Raw genomic sequence first — 14,116 nt, 5'->3', positions numbered from 1 at the left:
ACTTTTTTCAGAACGGGATATACTGCATGCAGAATTAGTCCCTGCCTAGCACAGTTAAGGTTTCTCTTAAAGAAATAAATTTTTACACATTGACAGCAAAGGAAAAAAACACTGAAAAAAGTAAGTTTTCATAAATGCATCATAGATGGCTATATGATTCACCTAATACATCACTAAGTCATCAAAACCCAGCCATGCAGCCTCACTTCAAACCAATGTTGTGTGCTAGAAAGATGTTTGATCTATTTAAAAACTGACACTTCTTTTTCACCACTCACACAAGGGGTGAAAGAGCAGAGAAAAATAGTTTGTGTTCCTACATTTAAAAAGGAACAAGAGCATCCCTTTTCTTCTCCCATCTATTTTTTCCTAATTTGTGATTAAAACAATCAAAATACATTAAAAAAAAAAACACCATGAAAACACCTTGTAAAGACAGCATCTCAATTTCAAGTTCCACTAACAGTACAAAACTAGTAACAATTTCTCCAGCTGAAATGAAAACAACTTCAGAGCACTGTCTGAAATTTACAAAGTAAGTTTTAGAGTCCCAACTGTCAATGAACCTGGTACACAACACCCACCCATACCTACACAAGCAGTATTTACATCCTGTAGCCAACCTAAAGCTCTGAAACCCCAGTTACTATCTCTCCCAATCACAAAACATTCACTACCTATTTCCTGAATTATCTGCATGGTTATATAGGTTTTGGGGTTTTGTTTGCATTTTTTTTATGCCCACAAAGTAAAAACCTACTAAGACCTCCCACCCAAGCTCAGAGGAAACTCTGAGTGAATTACCAGGGTGGTTTCCCACCCTCCTTCCTCACTTGCTGCAGCAGTTCTGTGTTGTCTCCTTGCCTCCCACTCCTCTTTAAGAGGTAAAAAAATAGTTCAACCCCTATCAGCCATCCCCATGCCTGCAAACCAACACATCCTTCCTAGTGAAGCTTGCAGCCTGCCACAGCCTGTCTGTACAATCTGAATGGCAGAGACAGGGAACATTTGCCAAGTGAGTGATTTGAGAGTGAAATGCAAGAGATGCACACACCAGAGATGGGCTGTGCCAAGAGCATGAGCTCAGGTCTCTCCCATGTCCCAGGAAGGCTGGCACCAGGACACCAGAAATCTGATTGACTTGCGTTAAAATACCCACTACAAGAAAGAAAATCCCCACTCCCTTGACCCTCTAGACTTTCCTCCACTTTGTGTGGTGCAGACATGGAGAAGTTGAGGAGGGGTTTGCAGGACTTTGCAGCACGTTGGGCCCTGCACTGTGCTGGAAGCAGGAGCTGTGTGAGGGAAGGCAACCACAGAGGCCCTGGACAGATGTTTCCATTCACCAACGCTGCCAAGGAGCAGGGAATGCCGAGTTCACTACCTTGGCGTTATTTACATTTCACAACATCCAGCAATAACCATGCCACAAGCAGTTTAGGAGAGGAAAATACCACGCAGCCAAGGAGCGTTTTATCATTGTCTTCATTAAAAGGGTGAAAATTAAGCTTTTTTTATTCTAATTCTAAAACTGTACCTGGTTTCATTTTGCCAATGAAACAGGACACAAGTATCCCAAGCCTCATCCACTTTGAGATAATTACCAGCCATTGCCCTTTTGCACATGATTGCTTCTGGGGTATCAGAGATGATTAACTGTGGCACCCCTGCACCACCAAGACATTTTCTTTCCATTTTCCAAAATAAACTGATTTTTGATCTAGCAGAGAGGACAGTTTCTCTTTCAGTAACTATGCCACAAACCAAATGCTCCAAAGACCAAACCTGAAAATATCCTTGGTGGAAGTGTGCATTTCAGAGGCATTCATCCAAACCTCAGTCCTGAGACCCAACACGTTTGATAATGAGCTTCCAGACCCAGTTTGGCAACCAGAACAGCTTCTCCAAGGGCTGCCTCATCCACCCGAACACACTGGAACGTTAGGCATGGAGAACATGCAACAATGTGCTCTGCACATCCCAAGATGCACCCTGCAGCAAGTGATGGGAAGGGTGATGTGGAAAACAGTTTTCAAACCATGTTATGATCCTCCAAGTCCTCTCTGAGCCAACAGCAGAGGGACAGAGAAAATAATAAGACCAGTATTACCTATTTCTATGAATGTCAGTACTTTCTGGAGCTTTCAAAGGGGTTCTGTATCTCAGCAGAGGCACTGTATCGTGTTTCTCCAGGTTTTGCACTGGTGAACACTGCCCAGACAGGGTAACTTTACTGGGAGTGAGTGCAAGGCTCCCTACCTGCCACTGCCACAACAGGACACCTTCCTTCCCAAAGTAAACCAGATACTAATGCTATTTATAGATCCTGCTGCAGAACCAGACAGGCTTCCCAGCCACAATTCAGCAACATGCAAATAGCTTTTATTTCATGGCAGGCAGAAGAGATTTGAAAGAAAAAGTCCTTAAGTTCTGTCTTATTTTTTGAAAGAAATAAATATTTGAAGATTAGTTGGAAAATCAACACAGAACAGTAATACCTGCTAATAAAGGCTAATCACAGATTCTATGGAGAACACTTAATTTTTGAAAAAATTGGCAATTTCAAATTTCTTCCTAAAGCATTACTAAAGGAAAGCAAACATCCATGGAAAAGGCAGGCAGCTGATGTACCAAGGGCAGACCTCCTGAAGAACATCAGCTCTATCAGTCCTATTCCTTATATATAACTGTGAAATATAACTGTAACTATAACTGAAATCTTCCTTACTTTGCAGGAAAAAAAAGGACTACAGTTTGCAGAGATACACAGATGAACAACACTCACCAGCACTACTTTTGAACACTAGCACAGCAGACTCCACCAACCTGTATTTCCCATGTCTTTGGGGTTTCAGTGGGAACTACAGCTTTGTTCTCACAAGCATTTTTCATGGAAGCATCTTTGCATTTAAAATGTTAACTGCAAAAGCATCTGCTATTCAGATAAAGCACCCATAAGCACTTAATTTCATATGCAACAAGTTTTACAAAGCTCTCAAAAGAGCCCAAGGATATTTGGAAGGACAGATACAAGTTAGGAATGAGTCTTAGCATATCATCAACCAAAAAAAATCTATTCTTAGATACCTCCCTTTGGTGATTCCTATAATCTTCCTTTTTTTTCCCCCCTCCTACTCCTTTGAGAAAGTAAGTTGTTTGGTTATTCAAAAAAAAAAATAAAAATGGAAGAACCTGTTTTGCAAGGCATACAAACAAAGCAGTATCTTCCAAAAAAAGAAAAGCTCATTCAAAAGTATGTAAATATTAGAGCTGGTAACACAAACAATAAAACCACAGGAAACACAAGAAATTAAGAATAGATCAGGACTCATTCAATTTCCTGGCTGCTAGATATATAAGGACTTTTCTGTGTTGGATGTATGAGAAAAGATTTATTTTCTGAATAACAGACATCAGGCAGTTAACACAGATAATTTAAAGGGGCAAAGAGCAATGACTGTTCTCATCATGCCTCTAGTCCTTGGCAGGACAAGGACACTGACCAAGGCAGCTACACCCAGAATCTGGCACCTCAAGTACCAGAGGTTCAGCATCCTGCACTAAGTAGTGAATTCAAGTTTTAAGTCACAAAGAAGGCAAAAACCAGGATTACTCCTGTCTCATCACAGGATGCTGCTGAGTGCCCAGTGCACACCCAAAAGGCTGTTCTCCAACAAGGGATAGCTCAAAGCTGAGTATGAAGCAGAGGTGACAATTTGTTCCCAACATGCAGGGTGGTCCCTGCCATCGCCACCCTGCAACTCTCCCTGGCTGGAAGGCACACTCCCAGTGCTTGACACTGCATTCCCCAGCTCGGGCACACTCCCAAATTCCTCACTGCTCCTAGGCTTTCATCTAGAAGCATCCCAGCAGTTTTCTCTCCTCTCCAACATGGGCTTTCCTTTTTTTTCCTCAACCAGCCAGAAGCAAGAAGGTCTCAAGTAGACAGTGGTACATCTCTTGTGTGGGAATTTAAAAGGCTGCTCTTCCAAGCATCACAGCCACATTAACACAACCACACTGCAACAGCTCCTGCTCCTCAGTCAATTTCCATCAAATGTTAGTCTCCATCCCCAAGGTATCCAGTGGCTCAGACTCAGACTTATCTAAGAATCAAAAAAAAAACTCTGCAAAGAAAACAATTTATTTCTTTCACTGCAAACACCCAAGTGATGTATTTATCCAAAGTAAAGCTTCAACAAAACTTAGAGCACATTTCCACCAAAATGGCCTAGGTTTCTCTTGGCACTGAGCTATCACAAGCCCAAGGCATAAATACACACAGGCATTTATGCAAACAGTATTATTCTTTCTTAATTATTATCAGTAGCACTGATGAGACTAGATTTTTAGTAAAAATCGGCAAAGATTTCACAAATTAGTTCCGAGGGGAGAGAGAGGTGGGAAAATTAGGAGTCCTCTAAGCAAAATATTAAAAATCTTGGTAAGTTTATACTCGCTTGATACATTTTATCATAATGTTTAATCTCTTTATATAATGCAATTGTATAGTAACTGTTTGACAGCCATTTATCTGCCATCTCATAGTACTAACTGCTATCACAGAGGGAATGGGTCCTGCAAATAATCCAGGAAAGAAAGGGTAAAAAGGACACTCATGTTTTGTAGCTTCAGGAAGAGGTATACACTTTCAAGCACTTTCCTTGCCTCAGGTCCTCCATCTTCCCCAAGTAGTTTGGAATTCTGATTTCAAAACTTGCTCTCCACATACTCAAGTGTTTTCTCCACCTGCCCTAAGCTGTTGCTGGGATAGGAGCTCTTATTAGTCTCAAAGAACCCGATGACTTCTGAACCTTGAGATTATAAAGCAAGAAAGTTACTGAACACTCACATGCAAATCGATTGGCTAAGAAAAAGTAGCACAAAGTCCTGCCAAAAATCCTAGCTAATCTGATAAAGGAAAAACCAGGGAGGTCTAAGCACTAAAACCTGCAGTTTAAGTTGAGCCAATTCCAGCTGCAGAAGGAAGCACATCACATTCAGCAGAGCACCTCCTCTTCTGAAATGCCATCTGAAAAGACAACGTTTTACCACCCTACTGCCCAAAGAACACAGAAAAATGTGTGGGACTGTCAGGTAAATTTCAGACTGGTACCAAACACAACTTGAAACTGACTGGAAGGAGGGAGAAATAAATTTACAAGATCTACAACAGGAAGCCAGCTAGCACTTAAGTACTCCTTTAACTCTCCCCCTTTCAATGCACTTCACAAACAATTAATCCTCTTAACGTCCATGCAAACATATTTATTATCCACAGTTATAACTTGTAAGCTCTTCACGAAATGGTCTAGTTCTTTTTCTATCTTAATTCACTGCCCGTGAATACAGGGACCAAAGCCCTGTTTTAATGTGGGACAGCTCTCAAGAAACTTGCTCCCATCATCTCACTCCCATCAGCATCTTACAGAGGGACAAGAAAGGCACTTAATGAAGAAAACACTTTTATAAACTAGTCAAAAGTATTTTATGCTAGTTAAGTGCTCAAATCTCAACCTCCATGCTCCACTCTTCTTCAGGCTACATAACCAAAAGACTCTTCCAAAATTCATTAGTAGCTCTGGCCAGGCTGGAAAAGCAGCTCCAAATTTTGGAGACCCCCAAGCCCCCACCACACAAATGGATTCACACTCCTGTGCCCAACTCAGCAGGAGCCATCAGCACTCAGATTGCAGCCACACAGTGGGCATGAAAAAAAAACCCCAGCATCCTCCCACAATGGGTCTGAGGACAAATGTGTATGTATTTTCCTGTTGGCATCTGCACTACAATAGAGAAAAACCTGCAGTTAACAAACATGTGCAGCAATATTTCGCCCTGAATCACACAAAAGTGTATAGAGACACCTGGACCTTGTGAAATGAAGTTTATTACACAAGGCCTTCTTTTATGGCAGTATATATAAAAAGGGTTTAGTCTTTATTTCTCTACCCAGCTGAGACAACCTACTTTCTCTGCAGCTGCTAGGAGAAGAGAAACTATAAACATTTACATTTAATGCAACAAAAGGTTTGCTCACCACCTCTTGTGTTCCACTGTGCTCTTAGACGATGATCACTCATCATAAAAATGGGTGGAGCGGCTGCAAAACACTCAGTGATGGAAAAACTGACTCCCATGTTCAGGAGAGGTTCCTGCACAGGCTGAAAAACTCCACTGAAATGGAGTGTTGTCATTACTCCCAGGATGGGAAATCTTTGGGCTGTGGATGCAAACACATCTGCTACACAGCACATGAAGCAGTCTGTTTTAATTTATCTCAGAATCACCCTCTGCACCAACTCAAAGACCTTCAGATCACACTACAGAAACTGTTTTAATCGAGGCCACACGTAAACTCAATCAGCTCCAGTTTGGTCTTAAACAATTAGAAACCAGCACTCTCAAGTACAAAGTGCAGACCTGAAGATGTCCAGTGCCATCAGCACTGCAGCCTTGCTGCTGCAGTGAAAGATTTATGGTAACAGGGAACAAAACAACAGAATTCATCACGTAACACCAGAGGTACATCACGTAAACCTCACTCCTTGGCTGACTCACTAAGCGATATTAACTCAAAAAAAAGGCAAGTCCAGTTTTGCTACCATCTCACTTGTGGGTTCAGCAATTAGGAAGTGTGCTGTGCACAAGCTCATGAGCCAAAAGAAATTAGTCTGTATAAGAGTCAAATATGGCCATCCTGTCCTCCCCTTCCCCCCAAAATAAATCACTTCCCCCCCTTCCTTTAACACCTGCTTCCTCCATCCAAGCATTCATTGTCCCACTGCTATTATGGGACCAAAGGCTTCAGCATCCCAGAGGAAACTCAGGAGGGAAAACTGTGTGTGTAAAGTGATCAAGACTCATTCCCTTCAGCCATCTCATTCCCCCAATCCCTTTTTTTCCCTCTTTTCCTATTGACAGCAAATTTCAAGATTTGGCAGGCTGTTGATAGCCACACATGCTGGGAAGCCAAATGTGCCACACGCACATCCTGGTGTTGAACCCCACTGTGCCCAGTGTGGACTTTTCTTGCCCTCACACCTCACCAAGAGCCCACAACCAACACCAGGGGACAAGAAACAAGGCCAGATAACCCATGGCCTGACCCAGAACAGCCTTTTGTACTGTTACCCTGAAGGGAGAGACTTCACACAAGCAGCCACTCTGCATCCCTAAAAAGTGGCAGAAGCAGAGCAACATCAGGAACATGGCAAAAGGAGCCTCTGGGCAAAACCATCCTCAGCATCAACTTCCACCAGGAACTTTTTAACTACAGGAGGTCACTGCACACTCACACTCACACTTTGGTCTTTCCTACACTGGAAACAGGGATACCTGCAGGAACACAATGGGGCATCCAGCATCCATGTGACACATGCCAGGTGTGTTAATCCAGGGAAAATAATGGGTGAGTCAGTAGCTTGAGTCTGAAGACAGTCTGGTTAAGAACAACTGCTCCGTGCCAGAATCTTTGTTTGTAATGGTTTTACTAAGTGCAGCACTCAGACTTACAGAACAGTTACACCACTGAGGGCAGAGACACACTGGGAAAAAGATTTACTTTCCCAAATAACTTTGCCAGAAACCTCAGATACAGTTTAGATGAAGATACAAATATGTCACAGATTTTAACATAACTGGCTGCTCCAGTTTGCATTAGTCATGGGTGATAAAAAGCACAGAGGACTCAAACATGACACATCGGGCCAAAGTTTTGATCATCATCATCCAGTGACCTTTAAGATGACCACCTTAAATCATGCTCACAGAGGAAAGTCTCACAAAATTCAGCCTCATTTTTAAATAAATAATTTCTCACTTATTTTCTTTTCCCTTGCTGTCAGAAATAAAACCTGAAGGAGCTGCTACAGAAGAAAATGCTTAAATGCTTCCTTTTACAGTGGATCAGGCTAATCTCAGCAGTGCTGCCACACTGTAAATAATATCTCACATTAAAAAACAATTTGGGGAGACCTCTCACTGTGTATTTTGCAAATGTAATATTAAGGTAAAAACAGTTCAGCAACAAGACTAACGGGAAAATTAGATCAGTCACCTGAAAGTAGTAAAAAAAAATACAAAAAGAGACTAGAAGCAGTCAGAGGATGCTGTGGCAAATTTTGCATAGTCTATCAGAAAATTTCACAAGTGCTTGAAACAAGGACACAATGGATCCGTTGCAACTACCTGTGCTCAAACATTTTAAATATTATCTCAGAAGAGCAGCTCTACAGGATCCAGTGAGCAATCAGTCTCCACCCCATGATTTTCAAGGAAATCAAAATGTGACCGCATGAAAGGATCAAGCCTACAAGAAAACTGTGACAGTTCAGTTGCCACATTGACTGAACAAAAAACTGTGACCACTTTTGGAAAGACAAGAGCAGCCAAACAGGAAAATTATTTATTATGAACAACTCATAGAATCACAAAAATAAATAAAAAACAAAAATTAGCTGAAGAGATTGGATCATTTTGAATATGAAAGTGAATTCATAGTCTTTACAAGGGGCAAGAGATTCAAGAAAATACCAAGTAGTCCAAGAGAATTACTCATGAGAACCTGTGCTACAGAATTATGAGTTCACTGCTGAAGAAGCACCAGTAATTCTGGATTTCTGCAGCCAAGGCAAGAATCAAGGTCCTGTACCAACCATGGAAGCCTCTAAGGCCCACACCAGCAGTAGACCTTGCCCAGAGGTACCAAACACAACCTCACAAAACATGGTGGAATACAGTGGAATACACTGTATTTCAAGCCCTCAACACAAGTGCTGTAGAAGGTACTGACAGTAGTTTCAGAGGTAACTTTTCCTTATGTTTTCTCCAATCCTAGATTAAATATTTAAGCATTTGGACTGTGAGAACTTCATTGTTATGCCAACAAATTAACCTTTTTCTCGCCCATATTACAAACCACACAATAAACTCTCTAGCATCAGATTCTTAGGTTTCTTTTCAATATATATAAAATAGTCTTGTTAGAATGCCTGACCATGTCACAACATGTAATCCATTACAGCTGCAACAGAACTAAAGCTTACTTTTTCCAAGGTATCACACTTCATACTTTTTAAGGACTGCTGACTACTTAAAAATATTTTTGATTGTACTTTTTCTCCTGTTCCTCAACAACCTAGCAGCCTACTTCAAACAGTTTTAAAGAAAATCTTAAAAAACATTACTAAAATGGCAGAACTTACTTTAAAGAAAAGATTTCTCTTCACTCTCGACGGAAATAACTGCTGTCTTACAGAACTTAAAAACTGAACTTTGACTTTTAACTCACTGACTTATCTCAGAAACATCTATCTCCCATGTCATCTTCTCATGCTATAAAACAGGGATGGGCACCACAGTCAAATGCCTTCTTTGCAACTGGAAAAGCACTTCCAAGAGTTTAGGTTTCTCCTGATGGAAGCATCCAATCCTCTGCCACAGCAGCTGCTGGTGATAACACAAGGGAACATGAGTCAGGTAACTGATGCAGGTACAGAATGAACTTTTTTTTCTTAATTGATACAAATTATGAATTGCATACATGAGAAACAATAATGTATTCTTAACTGGAATCCATTTCCCAGTCTGGTTTGCTGAACAGATCCAAAATCCTGGTATGACCCAGCTGGGGAAATGGAAGAGGCTGCTTATGCTACACCAACACACAAAAGAGATGACAAAATTGCAGTTCAAGTTTAGGATGATACTGAAACTTTTACCTACTGCCAGCTCTTTGGAGAAGGACAATAAACTCTTTACAGGATTTGTGGCGTCGCAGCTTATTTGTCATGCAGACATTACAAGAGGAGTCACCCTGTTGCCCTGACAAAGCACCATAAATATAAAGAGGTGTATCCTTCTGAAAAAGATCTGTATAGCTTCACTGCAGCAACAAGTTCCCTGCATAGCTGCTTTTCCTGGAGCACTGCCACCATATTTTCTTATCAGTAACTGAAGTAACTAACCAGCTAACTCCCAGTGATGGGCTTTGCCTTCTAGATCTGCATAAAGGTCATTTGCAAAGGGAAAAAGGCAGGCTTGATAAATAAATAAATAAAAAGAAGCCATTATGCCACTTTTATATCCACGGCTTTGTTTCCAAAAGCCACTGAGAAGTGCAATGCCAGACTGAAGTGTCTGACTATTCAGTAAGTACAAGGAGTGGCCGATTCCCTCCCCACAGTGAGATTGTTGACAGCTGTTTTAGAAGAGGGGAAAAAAAAAGTGAAGCATGACTAAGCTATTCATAAAAATCCCACTATATCAAACACCCTAAAAACAAGTTTTGTTTTAGAAAAGATGCAGGGCTTCCTGGACGTGACTGACCAGGTGGTATATGCCAGCCCTAAACCAGGCTCCCAACTGAATTATATCCCCTGTGGCAAACCCCAGGGCAGCAAAGAAGGGACTCTATTTACACCAGAGCTATCAGCTGCTTCAGAACGTCACTCATTACCTTTATCTGTCCTACAGGTGATCAATGCAAGCAAGCACATGAGCACTTGGCACCGAACACCACCCAGTAAGCACAAGGTGCAGGCTGCAAGGTGTTTTCCGCCTCAGCTTTCCACATCCAGCCTCTCATGTGCCTGCAAATAGGAATTATCCTCCAGCTGGAAACCACGACAACTGCCAACTCCCTATCCAGGAGACTGGTAAAACATGGGGCCACAATCACACAGGGAGGCCATATCATGCCTTTACGGCCTCCCGGACTACCCAGCCTTTTGCTCGAGTTTTTAACCTCTTAGCAGCGCCTTCCACCAGTAGAGCAAAGCCAAAACCAAATAGTTCCTCCATACAAATCAGCTGTGTGGTTTAGCTGACTTCAGGCTATTTATTGCCTGTGTGGGGAACCCCTGTAGAAATAGCATCTAATAGCACTCAAGTAGATTGCAGAGATAACCAGCTACAGTAATAAGCAGAAAAGCTTCCAAGCTGCTTCAAGGTCGGTTTTATTGGCGAGTGGATCACCACCAAATAGCAGGCAGAGAAAACTGATATGTTGGTGTCCTGAAAACAGTGGAGAAGAAATAGGTACAGCAGGCACTGCAGCTTCTACTAACGATTTTTTTGTTAAGTAGCTATTTAATAAAACTTATTATTCCAGCAGAAAATTATATGAAAGAACCCCACTGCTTTTGCAACACAGGAGCATGTGAACACTAACAATAAACCTACCAGTGTTTTTTTCCTCTAGGATAATTTATTGACTGCTGTTCTTAATTCATGCTTTGGATAGAATAACCAGATTCCTTTAACAGTACTTAATCCTCCTCTTAGCACAGGAGTGTACCCTAGACCAGAACACGGCTTACTCACAAGTATATCCTGCTGAGAGATTAGTGAGTTCTGCATATGCCTGAGTCTCAAAGCTGCGCTACGCAGACTGTTTAAAAACATCCATCATCAGATAGTACCTGGCAGAACTCTGTTCCTACGAGAAGCTTTGAGCTCTTCAATGTGTTTCCCTCCTTTGATGCAGCGAAGCTGTAAATCAGGAACACCGAGCTCCCGCCTTTCTCTCTGGCTGCAGTCCCTGGCTGGACTCTCTCACTTCGAACACGTCGTGTCCTCACCTCTCGGGCTATGCCGGCCATCCGTGGCCGCCAGAGCCGGGCAGGAAATCCAGGTTGGAACGCCGTCACACAGCACAGCTCATCCACACGACCTGCAGGGGACTCGTCATTCAGGCTACCAACAAAACCTGTCTGCCTGGCAGAACTCAACATCCGTGCCCTTCCAGCAACAGCCCCAGGCTAGCCCGTCTGCCCAGCACTGGGCAGTGCTGCAAGGACAGACGGGCGATGGAGAGGCTCAACCCATGAACGTGGACAACAGGTACACACCTGACCTCGTGCCAAGGGAAAACACGTGCCCAGATGATCCTCAGCTTGCCTTGTGCACCCTGACCCTGTTATCAGGCTTGTAAGAAACCAACCAAAACAAAAAAACCCAAACAAACCCAATTTCAAGTGTGCGAACTGGACACTGCCACCATGTCCCAAAGCACAGCAAATGTCCCACTAATACAGACAGCACTTTCTATCCACAGGCAGGGATGTTATGAGGTTAACATCTATCTACTCCCACTTCTAAGGTATCTATGTATAAAAATACACCTCTAACACCACAATAAATGAATCATTAGTATCTGACCTTCAAGAACCCACACGGAACTTGGTTCACCATTATAATTCCAGAATAGGTCAGCAAGGGCGTGCAAAGTACAAGAAAGACACCCAACAAGGGTCTCAAAGAGAGTCACCACAAACAGAATTAATGTAGCTTGGCCCTTTAAAACCGATTAGATTACATTAGCCAAAACTCCCAGCACACAAGACATCCATAGATCTCAGACCAACTGTCTAAACTCAGCTCTGAAGCTACATGCTTTACATATTTCTACTGCATCGCATATCTCCATGAGTACCTAAAGTTTTACGGCTGACGGAGATTACAGAGAGCCACAGCGACCAACTGTCCTACAGCAGTGCAGGATTTCTAATCCTTTTATCAATTCCCTATCTGGTCATCCACAGCAGTATTGATACAGCACACTCTTAAAAAAGAAAAAAGAACATTTTATAAAACACTTTTTTCCCACTTCCAATCTCCAGCTAATATGGGGTAAGGACACTGGAGCAGAACCGATTCCAGAGGTCAGCAAAATCAGATTCTGCAAATCCCCACTCCTCTATATGACTTGCAGGGACAACACAGTCATAGAAGGTGGATTAACAAACCCCAACAGTTTACAGGTTCAGAAAAACTACTGTTTCGCAATCCTCATCCAGAAACTCCTACATTTGCTTCAGAAGAAGGGTCTGCACTCGAGAAGGGAGCAAAAATAAATATATTCTCAAGCAACAAAGTGAACGCGTGAAATAGACCCCACGGCAATGACCCTCTGAATGACACCAGAGGCCACTGAGACCCAGAGGTGACACACACCAACACCAGCGTGTTGCGGGGGGCTCTTGATACCAACCCGCGGAGACTTTCCGTGAGACAAACTGAGACACAAAGTTGTATCTGCGAGCCTGGAGCGGGGTTCCCACCGGGATATCAGCAATTCCAGTGCGGAGGGAGGCTGGGGGCCAGGCGGGAGCGTGTCCCCGGCACACCCCGGGCACAGCGGGGCTCGTCCCCGCGCGTCCCCCCGGCGGCGCCGCCGCCCCCGCCCGGCTGCGGGGGGACCGCGCCCGGCCCCGGCCCGCAGACAATAGCGGCGGGGAGCAGCGGCGCGAGAAAACACTCCAAATAAATGAAAAACTACCAAGAGCCGTACAATGAAAAGGAATAAAGCCACGCGGAGGAGAGGGGCCGCCCGGAGCGGCTCCACGCGAAGTTGCGCGGAGAAAAACCCCCCGAGGACGAGGAGGAGGAGGAGGAAGGGCGGGGGAAGCGTGCGAGGGCCGGGAAGGGGAGGGGGGCTCCCGTACACCCCCATCCCCGGGGAGCGCCCACTCCTCCGCCCCCGCCGGCAGCCTCCCCAAACTTTCCCCCACCCCTTCGCCCAACTCACCGCGGGGCCCGGCGGGCGGCTTCGCCCCTGGCAGCGGGGCCGGGAGGGAAGGGAGAGGGACGGGGACGGGGAGGGGGCGGAGGAGGCGGCCGGGCCGGTGCTCTCCGCCCGGGGAGGCGGGCAGGAAGCAGGGGAGGCGGGCCGGGGGCTGCCGCCTCGCAACCTGAGCCGCCGCGCCCGCCCCGCGCCCGCCCGCCCGGCACGGCCGGCACGGCCAGCCCGCATGCGCCGCCCCGGCGGGGCCGTGTGGGGCCGGGCCGTGTGGGGCCGGGCACGGCGGGACCGGCTGGGCGCTCGCTGGGCCCGAGATCCGGCCGTGCCTGCCCTGCGCCGTGAGCAGCTGCTGGGGAAAGCCCCGCTCCCTGCCCCGGGGGCTTCTCCCTCGCCTGTGCCCCTTCCCGGTTGCTCGGCTGCCGGGGAGAGGCGGCGGCGTGTGTAACATGGTGGTGCGGGTGGGAAAGCGCTCAGGCTGCTGCTTTGGCTGCGGGTTTGTTTTTATCCCCAAACCTGGGGATTGCTTCATGCCTGGAGGAGTTCAAAGCCAGGCTGGATGGGGCTCTGAACAACCTGCGCTAGTGGGAAGTG

The 14,116-nt window shown here is 44.8% G+C and overlaps 1 protein-coding gene across 46 annotated transcripts in view; it reads right to left on the bottom strand.

Annotated features, from left to right (window-relative positions):
* AKAP13 (A-kinase anchoring protein 13) overlaps positions 1 to 13,734 on the bottom strand; it is a 201,160-nt gene extending 187,426 nt beyond the window's left edge. For 12 of the 46 annotated variants that reach the window (XM_086849694.1, XM_086849699.1, XM_086849702.1 and 9 more), the window contains exon 1: positions 13,532 to 13,729. The gene's annotated coding sequence lies outside the window, so the exon portion shown is untranslated. Of the gene's footprint in view, positions 1 to 9,206; positions 9,451 to 13,531 lie in introns of all 46 variants that reach the window. The other 34 variants (XM_086849727.1, XM_086849720.1, XM_086849732.1 and 31 more) reach the window with 9 other exon arrangements.
* Positions 13,735 to 14,116: the final 382 nt, after the last annotated feature.

This window comes from Cyanistes caeruleus, chromosome 13, assembly GCF_971803275.1.
Source record: "Cyanistes caeruleus chromosome 13, bCyaCae1.hap1.1, whole genome shotgun sequence".
NCBI classification, from domain to species: Eukaryota; Metazoa; Chordata; class Aves; order Passeriformes; family Paridae; genus Cyanistes; species Cyanistes caeruleus.
This window is presented reverse-complemented; position numbering and strand designations above follow the sequence as displayed.